At 40.8% G+C, this 9,979-nt stretch overlaps 1 pseudogene; it reads right to left on the bottom strand.

The window, feature by feature from the left end:
- Positions 1–247: 247 nt before the first annotated feature.
- Positions 248–2,359, bottom strand: LOC104441408 (annotated as a pseudogene).
- Positions 2,360–9,979: the final 7,620 nt, after the last annotated feature.

Below are 9,979 nucleotides of genomic sequence, written 5' to 3' on the forward strand. Positions count from 1 at the left end.
TTCTTGTTCTGTAACTTGTGCACGCAAGGTTAATAGAACCATAACAAGCCCATCAACACCCCTTTGCACGCACGAAACAACCTTTAAAACTGACGTTGAAGAGCTGATTACTAGAACAACAAAAGTAACACACACTTATACACTTCCTAGGAAAACACCTTATCCTAGGAAGCTAGTTAAAGGCCAGTCGAAACAAGAGCACACATAGAGAAAGAAAACGGAAAGCCCACTAGAACAACAACACTGATCAATAAACGTAGTGCCCATCAGTAGAAATTATGTGCATAATCTTGACCACCTCCACCGCAGCATCCCTCAACAGCTTGATGCTCCTGTTCAGCTTATCACGCTTCGCCGCCACCGACGGCGCTTCCTCTAGCATCCTCTCGATGCCGCCGCTGCCATTTGGCCCGATCAGCTCACCCACGATCTCCTTTTCTATGTCGTTGCTCACCAGGTTCTGCACGCTGGACAGCAGATGCAGCGCCATCGAGTCGACGAACCTCCGCAGCACAATCTTCCAGTACGCGGTAATCCTCATCTTCAGATCAAACGCCTCCTGAATATGCTGCTTGCGATGCCTCAGGTTTTCCACGTCGACCTCCCCGATCCCATTGAGGACAATGTTGCTAGGCTTTGACACGTTGTTGATCGCCTCCATGAATATGTTCTGCTGGGACATCAAGCTGTTCCACTCCAACATGTACTCAGGGTTGCATGTGTAGTCAGCGAGCTTCTCCATTTCAACAACTTCCATCATCCTATCCATCGCCTTCTCCTTCATCTTGTTGATCAGACTTGACGCTGCTCTTCTCGTCGACGACTGAAGCTGAGGATAATTCTCGGAGTGTCGCATTAACACCCGAATCACCACTCCCTCAATATATTCCCAAACACGAGCCACAAAACTCGGCGGCTTGCTCGATATCCCCCTCACCTTCCGCTGCAAAAGGGTGAGAAAGGCGGTGCGAGGGAGGAAGTTCGGGAGCCCGGTCCCTTTGACCTCTTCCAGGACCTCCAATTCCTCCAAAAGGAAGTTGGTCCTCAGGTCATTCTCGGCGCAGTTTTGGAGCCCATCGAGTATCGGTTCAGCATCTCCACTAGCCTGGCCGTGCAGTGCATGTTCTTCTCTTCTGGGTACTCATCGAACTCGCCTCTCAGCAAGATTTTCCTGAGCGACTCCTTCGCCGACCCCAGGATCTGCATGAAGGCCGTCATGGCCTCTGCGACCGAGGACAGATTCTTGGGCAACATCTGAAGCTCGGCCACATTCGCGTTGAACTTGTCATTCGTCTTCTTGATGATCTCCGGCAAACACTTGGTCATAATGGTGGCTTGAATCTGCGTCAGCTTTTGTGCCAAGACAGGCACACCAACGATGGACTTGTCAATCTTGCACATCAGAGGGTGTGTCTCGAACAGCTTCGCCTCTTCTAGCCTCGCTTCTTCGTAGGACTCGTCACCAATCCGGTTCCTCACGCACACGTAACCGAGTCCTATATTGACATCATCGGCCGTCACCTTCTCGAGGAGGCCCTCCGGAGCTTTATCGGCCTTTGTGATGACGGCCAGAGTCCTCTTGCCGGTCTTGTCCACCATCTGCAATCCCCAAAATCAAATTTTCGTATTGACCCATTTGCTAGAGTTGTATAATTCATTCGAGTTTTTAATTGATATGTGAGACAAGCGTGAGCTAGAGTATACTTACTTGCGACATCCTTATGGACTCGCAGGTGGAGAAGTCAACGGTCGCGGACAAGACATTGAGGATGATGCTCTCCTCAGGCCTTATGTGCTCCATTATCATCTCCGATATCTGCTCGTAGATGTCCTCCGGCTGGCCGTGCACGGGCACCCCCGTGATTCCGGGCAAGTCGACCATGGTCAAGTCCGGGACGCCGTCTTTCTTGACGACCAGAGTCAGCGGGGCGTTCGATATGCCCTTCCCATGGCCCGCGATCTCGTCGGTGGCGTCATTAATGGCCACGGAGATGTTGTCCTCTTCCGTGTGGACGACTTTTCCGTTGAACTCGAGGTAGAGCTCGGGGCGGTCGGCGTGGGGGTTGTCTTGGAGCCGCATGATGAGAGGGACGCGGGTGCAAATGCCCTGCCCCCGCGGCAGGTTGATGCCGGCGAGGGACTCGAGGACGCTTGATTTCCCGGAGGACTGGTCGCCGACGACGACGATGGTGGGGAGCGGTATGTCCTCCTTCATGACATTCAGGTTTCGTAGCTTGTCAACTGAATCGAGCAGGGGGCGGATTCGGTCATTGTAGGAATCGGCGGGAGGCGCTGGGCGGGCAATCAACAGGGGTTCGGCTTCAGGTACACCGTGGACGAGAGCCCGGTCATCACCCATAGTTTGCAGGCTCTCGAAATTTTCCTTCTAACTTTGGATGAGCTTGATCGATGAAATCAAAGATGGGAAATGATGATTTCGTTCTATGGAGTACTGGAAGTTGTGGATTAATTTATACAGAGAAGATACTTCCATCGCAAGTTGGACGATTGAGAGATGACTTCATGGAGGGGGTTGGTGCTGTGGAGGGGACAAAAGTTAAGAACTTGAAGTGCAGAAGCGACGCACCAATGGACAAAATTCTGCCGTAGAGCCGGCAAAATGGATCATAAATCCATATTATAACTCATTTTTAGTTAAATGAGTCATATATGTGTCAAGTAAAAGTTAAATATAAGTCATAAATGGATCTTAGAAAGTAAAACAAGAAACAAAATGAGTCTGAATGGGTTATTAGGAAGCCCACTTTGAATCCATGGCCTTCCTCCTCTACATTCTCAATTCTCTCTCCTTCCATCGATCGCAAATCTTGGGTGAGCAAAGCACCTCCTTTTCTTTCCGATCCCAACCGATTGTAGCCACTGCCTACCCCGCCTTCACGCCGCCATCTTCATTGCCGATCTCGAGCTCGCCAGCCTTAGGCGAGTTGGGAGCTCGTCGGCCTCGAGCTAGCCGCAAGCTCGTCGATCTCGACAAAGCTCGGGCTTGCTGGGATCAGCCGAGCCATGAGCTCGCCAACCTTGGCCAAGCTCAGAGTCGCCTAGATCTAGTGAGCCGCGAGCTCTCCGGCCATGACAAAGCTCAAGCCGGCGAGCTCGAGGCTTGGCCGATTGGCTCCCTTGGATGGGTTGAGCATCGAGCTTGCCGAACTGCGGCTTGGCCAGTCACCATTGGCGGAGGAACAAGGGAGAAGGAGGAGGAGGAAAAAGAAAGAAAGAGAAAAGAAGAAGAAAAAGAAAATAAATAATAATAATAATAATAATAATAATAATAATAATAATAATAATAATAATAATAATAATAATAATAATAATAATTTCAGAAAATTTCAAAATAATAAAAAAATTTATATCAAAGAAAAAAATAAAAATTTGATTTCTTATAAAATTATTTTTGGTAGATGATATCCATATACATACCGGAGAAGTACTTTTAGAGGAAGGTCAATACTTTGTTTAGATCGAAATTCAATCAATATTGAAATATAAATTCTAAACATCTTAATGTAATTTTTTATTTTGTGAACTATAATTAACAAATCAACCAAAAAAAAAAAAAAAAAAGAACCACAATTAAGAAGCTATGCATTCTCGCATTCAAGAAGATTTGTTATAAGCAAATATTATTTTCTTGTTAATTATTAGCTTATCAAACTTTTTCTTATCAATAGTTCTTCAAAAGTATTTCAATTTAAAGGTTTTTCACATTTTTTTAATTTTATTTACTAGTTTTATATTTTTTTTTATTTACTATTTCAATTTGATGTGAAGTTTTTATTCAAGTAACTAAATTGAGTTAAATCTTAACGTGTTTCAACAATATGAGTTGGGTTAGATATAGGTTGGATCGAGTATGGATTATCAAATTTACATTATATAAAAATAGGTCAAAACGGGTTAAAATAGGTCAATATGAGTCGGACCATTTTTAACCCGATCCGACCCACCCATTTGACGGCCCTATTCTGCCATAACAAAGTCACATCGTTGTGTAGACTCGGACTTTAAAGGTAGGACCTTTAAGTACAGTTTGCCAAATAACCTCAGAATGCTCGAGCTTTTAGGCCCTAGAGAACATAAACGTTAAGAAACTGAAGCATTGGCTCTTGAGTCTGGAGTTCTTGGTTATAATTTGTGTTTTGGGGCATGGCCATTCCCCCTTCATTGTTTGCATCAAGAGCCTCCACTTTTTCAATTTGTTTTTTGGCTCAATATTGTGTTTCTGGCTTCTTCAACGGAGGTAATTAGAAATTTTTTTGTCAGTAGTATCGGGGCATGATTTGTGATAATATTCACGGTGGCTGAGTATAAGGTTCTAGTGGGGTTGTGGTGATGCGATAATAGCGAGTCCAATACCTATGGCATAGAGTTTGACGGTGGTGGGTGGGGTGGTGTCAAGTTCCTACATGGCAGTAAGGGTGGCCATTGGACTATAAGCAAAGCATGGTTAGGGAGGACACGACATGTTTTCTACAATTAAATATATCTTTATAAGAAAAAAATTCATTTTTTCAAATATTGAAATTAATACAAAAGTTAATGAAAAAAAAACTCAAGTAATGGAGGAGGTGGAAAAATCTAAGTGAAAAACATCAAGAAGGAACTAGTGTGGGAGAAGGTAGAGAATTGTTTATTGAGTTGTTTGAAAAGATTAAATAAAAAATAGAAAGGAAAGGACATTGACCAAAGACATTTTTTGCCCCTCATAATGCAGTTGCGTCTCCCCAATTTCCACACCAATTCTAATTCTCTGCCCACCTTTTTAAGCCTTCCAAGATATAAACTAGCTCAATTTAAAAAAAAAAAAAAAAAAAAAAAACGTCGATATGAAATAAATGGAATAATTTAGGTTTGATCAATATCCAACTCGATTAATCCATTTTATGGGCTTAAAATTTCTACATTACTTTTATTGAAAATTCATGTTGCGTAAGGATAGGACAAAAAAACATATGACAACTTATCAAGAGGATGTACCAAATTTTTTTAATCTCTGTGACCCAAATTATTTAATGTAATACAATATTAGCATCTATCTCTTACCGGCTGCCCTATTGTCCCTGTCTTTGACAAAAGAATGATTTCATTTGCAATATTATGCGTTCAATGTTTTGAAGATTGTGTTCAATTCCATCAATCTTTTCTTTCCACTTGAAGGGCACTGAAAACAATCGATTTATTTTCTTTTTTGTCTGGTTAAAATTGGTTACCATATTAGGGAAAAAAGAAAGATCACATCATATCGATTATTATATTTAGCCTCTTCGACTTCGACCGGTTCCTCTCCTCTGCTGCTGGACTGTGGAATGTTAAGTATAAAAGTAACGAAGATGCTCAAATGCAGAAGCAAAAACAGAGGACCAAAACAGAGGACCCGAATCCGAAACGAAGATGACCGGATCAATGATCAATGAACGAGAATGCTCGAGGGCTTAATAACTCGGATAGCCAGATGATCAATGAACGAAGATGCTCGAGGGCTTAATGACTCGGATTGCCAAAGTCTTAAGGCTTAGTCAAATAGATTCTTTCTGTTAAAGTAGTTACTTGTATTCTGTTTTCCTTTGTAACTAAGTGCTGTTACATATTCTGGTATAAGTACTCTGCTTTGCTTTACATAAGAAGTAAGGGAAGAACAGATAGAAAGATAGAGAGAGAGAGAGGTTGCAAGATTTGAGAGAACAATGTATCGAGATCATCAATAAGTGCAGAAGGAATCTTGATACGTAAGAGAAGAAACTTTCGGAGAATGAAGAACAGCTCAAATCCGAAACTCAAGCAAGTTAAGTACATTTGATCTAAGAAGAATAGAACAAAGAAGTTTCTTCACATTCTGTTGTTTCAATTGTACTGAAATACAATGATATGATCATCATTTGGAAATACAAATTGTCTTCAGATTCGTGCACTTGATCTTGTTTGAAGTTCTTCATCTTTCACAAGTCTTGTTTGAAGTTCTTCATCTTTCTCATGGTATCAGAGCTGTAGGTTGTTTGTATAACTTGGTTTGATCTGAAAAGTTTGAAGAAATGGCAAGTAAGATCACCAAAATATCCATTTCAATACATGTAAACATCTCGAACTTTGTTACAATCAAGCTCGCCGAAGACAATTTTCTGTTGTGGCAAGCTCAAATTCAAAGGTTCCTGAAGAGTCAAGACCTCTTCGGTTTTGTTAATGGTGATGTTGTAGCTCCTTCACGAATGTTGCACAACAATGATGAAGGATGTGATTCAGAACTTGTTAATCCTGATTACATTGATTGGACAAGAACAGATCAGTTGATCTCATCATGGATTAGTGGGGCCGTCACGAGAATATTCTAAGTCTAATCATCGGTTTAGAAACATCCTTTGATGTATGGCAATCTCTTCTAAAACGATTTACACAAAAATCAATAGCAAAGGAGTTCGAGCTTAGAGGAAAATTACAGTCTTGCCAGAAACTTGATCAAAACCTCTCGACTTATCTCAGAGAATACAAAAATATATGTGATCAGTTGAATGCTATTGGTAAACCAGTAGATGAAATAACCAAGATCTTTGGTATACTAGAAGGACTAGGTCCAGAATATGAACAACTTCGAACCACCATATATTGTTTGAAGCCTCAACCTGACTATGATGAAGTTATAGCTCAACTAGAGAGATTTGAATCTAGAATGAAGACTTACTCCAGAAGTCAGTTCAATCCTAATCTGGCTTATTTTGGCCAAAGGAAGATTCAAATGTATCCTAAAGAAAGTACTGATGAAGAATATCTTTCACAATCTACTGGTTTTCTAGCTCAGAGAGGAAGTTATAGGGGTGGTCGTAGTTTTGGCCGAGGCAGAATGGCTGGTAATAGAGGAAGAATGATTGGTTACACCGAAAGAAATCGAATTACAGAGAAAATGCAGCAGTTCAAAGATCGGGAGATCAATATCTGCGACCAAAGAATGTCTTTCCTTCAACAACACAGGGATTTCGACCTTATGCCACACAACCTCAAAGGTATCAAAACAACAAATCTTATCCTCCTCTGTTAAACTCAAAAGAAAGTTTGCAGGATGGGAAAAACACAGAGGTCGCTAGACTAGAATGTCAAATATGTAAGCGACCTGGGCATGATGCTCTCCGCTGTTGGTACCGGTTTGACAATTCCTATCAAGTAGAAGAGATTCCAGCAGCTCTGACAGCAATTCATATTGAAGATCCTAAAGGAAGTGAATGGTACCCTGACACAGGAGCCACTGCTCATATCAGTTCGAATTCTGGTATTCTTCATACTTCTTCTAAATATCAAGGTCTCGATCGAATGGTTGGAAATGGATCTTGTTTACCTGTTACACACATTGGTAACACTTACCTGAAAACAGAAGTAAACACATTACCTCTTAATGATGTTCTTATAGTACCTGAAATAAAGAAGAATCTTCTTTCTGTATCTAAGCTTACTGATGACTACCCTTGCACTTTCATCTTTGATAAACTTGGTGTTTATGTAAAGGACAACAATACCAAGGCAACAATTCAGCTCGGAAAGAAGACTAAGGGCCTTTATCAAGTCAATACACTGCATCGCAGCCTTTTTCACTCAAAGACGAAAGCAGTCAATGCGGAAGTATGGCACCAAAGATTGGCCCATGCGAATACTCAAGTAGTGGATTATCTACATCATCGAAACTAATTCATGTCACTTCGCTTACATTTCAGTTTCTTCAAAATTTGCAGCAGCTGTCGATAGCTAAAAGTACAGCTCTATCATTTCCTCTGTCGAATTCCATATCAACTTCATCATTAGAAAAGGTCCACTGTGACATCTGGGGACCATCACCAGTAGACTCCTTACAAAAGTTTAGATACTATGTGATTTTTGTTGACGATTTCTCACGATACAGTTGGTTATATCCAATGAAATTGAAATCTGAATTCTTTGATATCTTTAGTCGATTCCAGACATTAGTCGAAACACAATACAATCACAAGATTAAAATCTTTCAAAGTGATGGAGGGGGAGAGTTTGTAAGTAGAAGGTTTCAAGACCATCTGCAAAGTTGTGGAATAAAACAACAGCTATCTTGTCCTCACACTCCTGAACAGAATGGAGTTTCTGAAAGAAAACATAGACATATTGTTGAATTGGGATTGGCTATGCTATATCATTCCAAGATCCCACTGAAGTTTTGGGTTGATGCCTTTGTTACAGCAAACTACCTTATAAACAGGCTTCCAACACCAAAGCTAAACATGGATACACCATATAGAAAGATTCATAATACTCAGCCACAGTATGATCATTTACGGGTATTTGGTTGTGCATGTTATCCATGCTTAAGGTCTTATTCAAGACACAAGTTCGATCCTAGATCACTTCCTTGTATTTTCTAGGATACAAAGTGATCCGCATAAAGGCTATAGATGCCTTGTACCTACTGATAATCGTATATATATCAGTAGACATGTTGCTTTCGATGAAACATCATTTCCTTTCACAAAGATAGTGATCAATGAATATGGTCAATATACTTCTTTGTATAGACAGTGGATTGAAGGAGTCAAATTGCTCGAATCCTCAAACAAGGATATAGCAAAGCAAAGTATTTCCCATCAGCCAGAAGGGAGAAGTCAATATCATCCTACTATGGATTATTATGAAAATCAGCAGATGCACCAACAGACTTCCTCGCAAGATCATCAATACGGCTCCAAGATATTCCTCTAACATCAAGGCAAAATGATGTTATCACGTAAACTCAATCTGGTCAGAACTCTTCATCTTTCTCAGATATTCTGCATAGCAATATTAGTTCTGACACAGAACAACACACTTGTGATCTATCTTCTTCTCAAAGAAATGTTAATAGTCATCCCATGCAGACCCGACTCAGATCAGGTATTATCAAGCCAAATCCAAGGTATGCTTGCTTGGCTGAGTATCATGTTCCTATGGAACCAAGATCCATTAAGTCTGCATTAGCTAATACAGGATGGTACAATGCTATGCAAGAAGAGATGAGTGCCCTCCATAATAATCATACTTGGACATTAGTTCCAAGAACAGACCAGATGAATGTTGTAGGCTGTAAGTGGGTGTTCAAGACTAAACTCACACCAGATGGTAGTCTAGAAAGACTCAAGGCTCGTCTGGTAGCCAAAGGATTCCATCAAGAAGCAGGACTGGATTTTACTGAAACATTCAGTCCAGCTTGTGAAACATGCTACAATACGTATAGTACTTTCTATAGCTCTCACAAGAAAATGGACAATACACCAACTAGATGTAAAGAATGCATTTCTTCATGGAGATTTACATGAAACTGTTTACATGGAACAGCCACCTGGCTTCATTGATTCTCAAAATCAAGCCATGTCTGTCTTCTTCACAAGTCATTATATGGACTTCGACAAGCACCAAGAGCATGGTTTGAAAAATTCAGCAACTTTCTTCTTGAAATTGGCTTTGTCTGCAGTACAGCTGACCCATCTCTGTTTGTGCTTCATACTGAATCAGATACAATCTTATTACTTCTCTATGTTGATGATATCATTCTTACAGGAAGCTCCACTCAATTCTTAAATGCATTAATACAGAATCTCAGTCTTCACTTCCAGATGAAAGATCTTGGCGATATTCATTACTTCCTAGGTATTGAAGTGAAACATACAATACAGACCTTGTTCTTATGTCAAACAAAATATGCAGTTGATCTACTCGTAAGAGCACGAATGATAGGCGCAAACCAATTTCGACACCTCTACCATTACGGCCAAATATTATGACAAATGCTGAAGTTCCTTTGCTGGATCCTACTGAATATAGAAGCTTAGTAGGAGGTCTTCAATACTTAACTATCACTCGACCAGATCTAGCATTTGCAACAAATCTCCTTTGTCAGAAGATGCAACACCCCACAATGGCTGATCTTCATCAATTAAAACGAGTGTTAAGATATGTCAAAGGAACTATTCATCTTGGCTAT

The sequence above is a fragment of the Eucalyptus grandis genome, chromosome 4 (assembly GCF_016545825.1).
Source record: "Eucalyptus grandis isolate ANBG69807.140 chromosome 4, ASM1654582v1, whole genome shotgun sequence".
Lineage (NCBI taxonomy): Eukaryota > Viridiplantae > Streptophyta > Magnoliopsida > Myrtales > Myrtaceae > Eucalyptus > Eucalyptus grandis.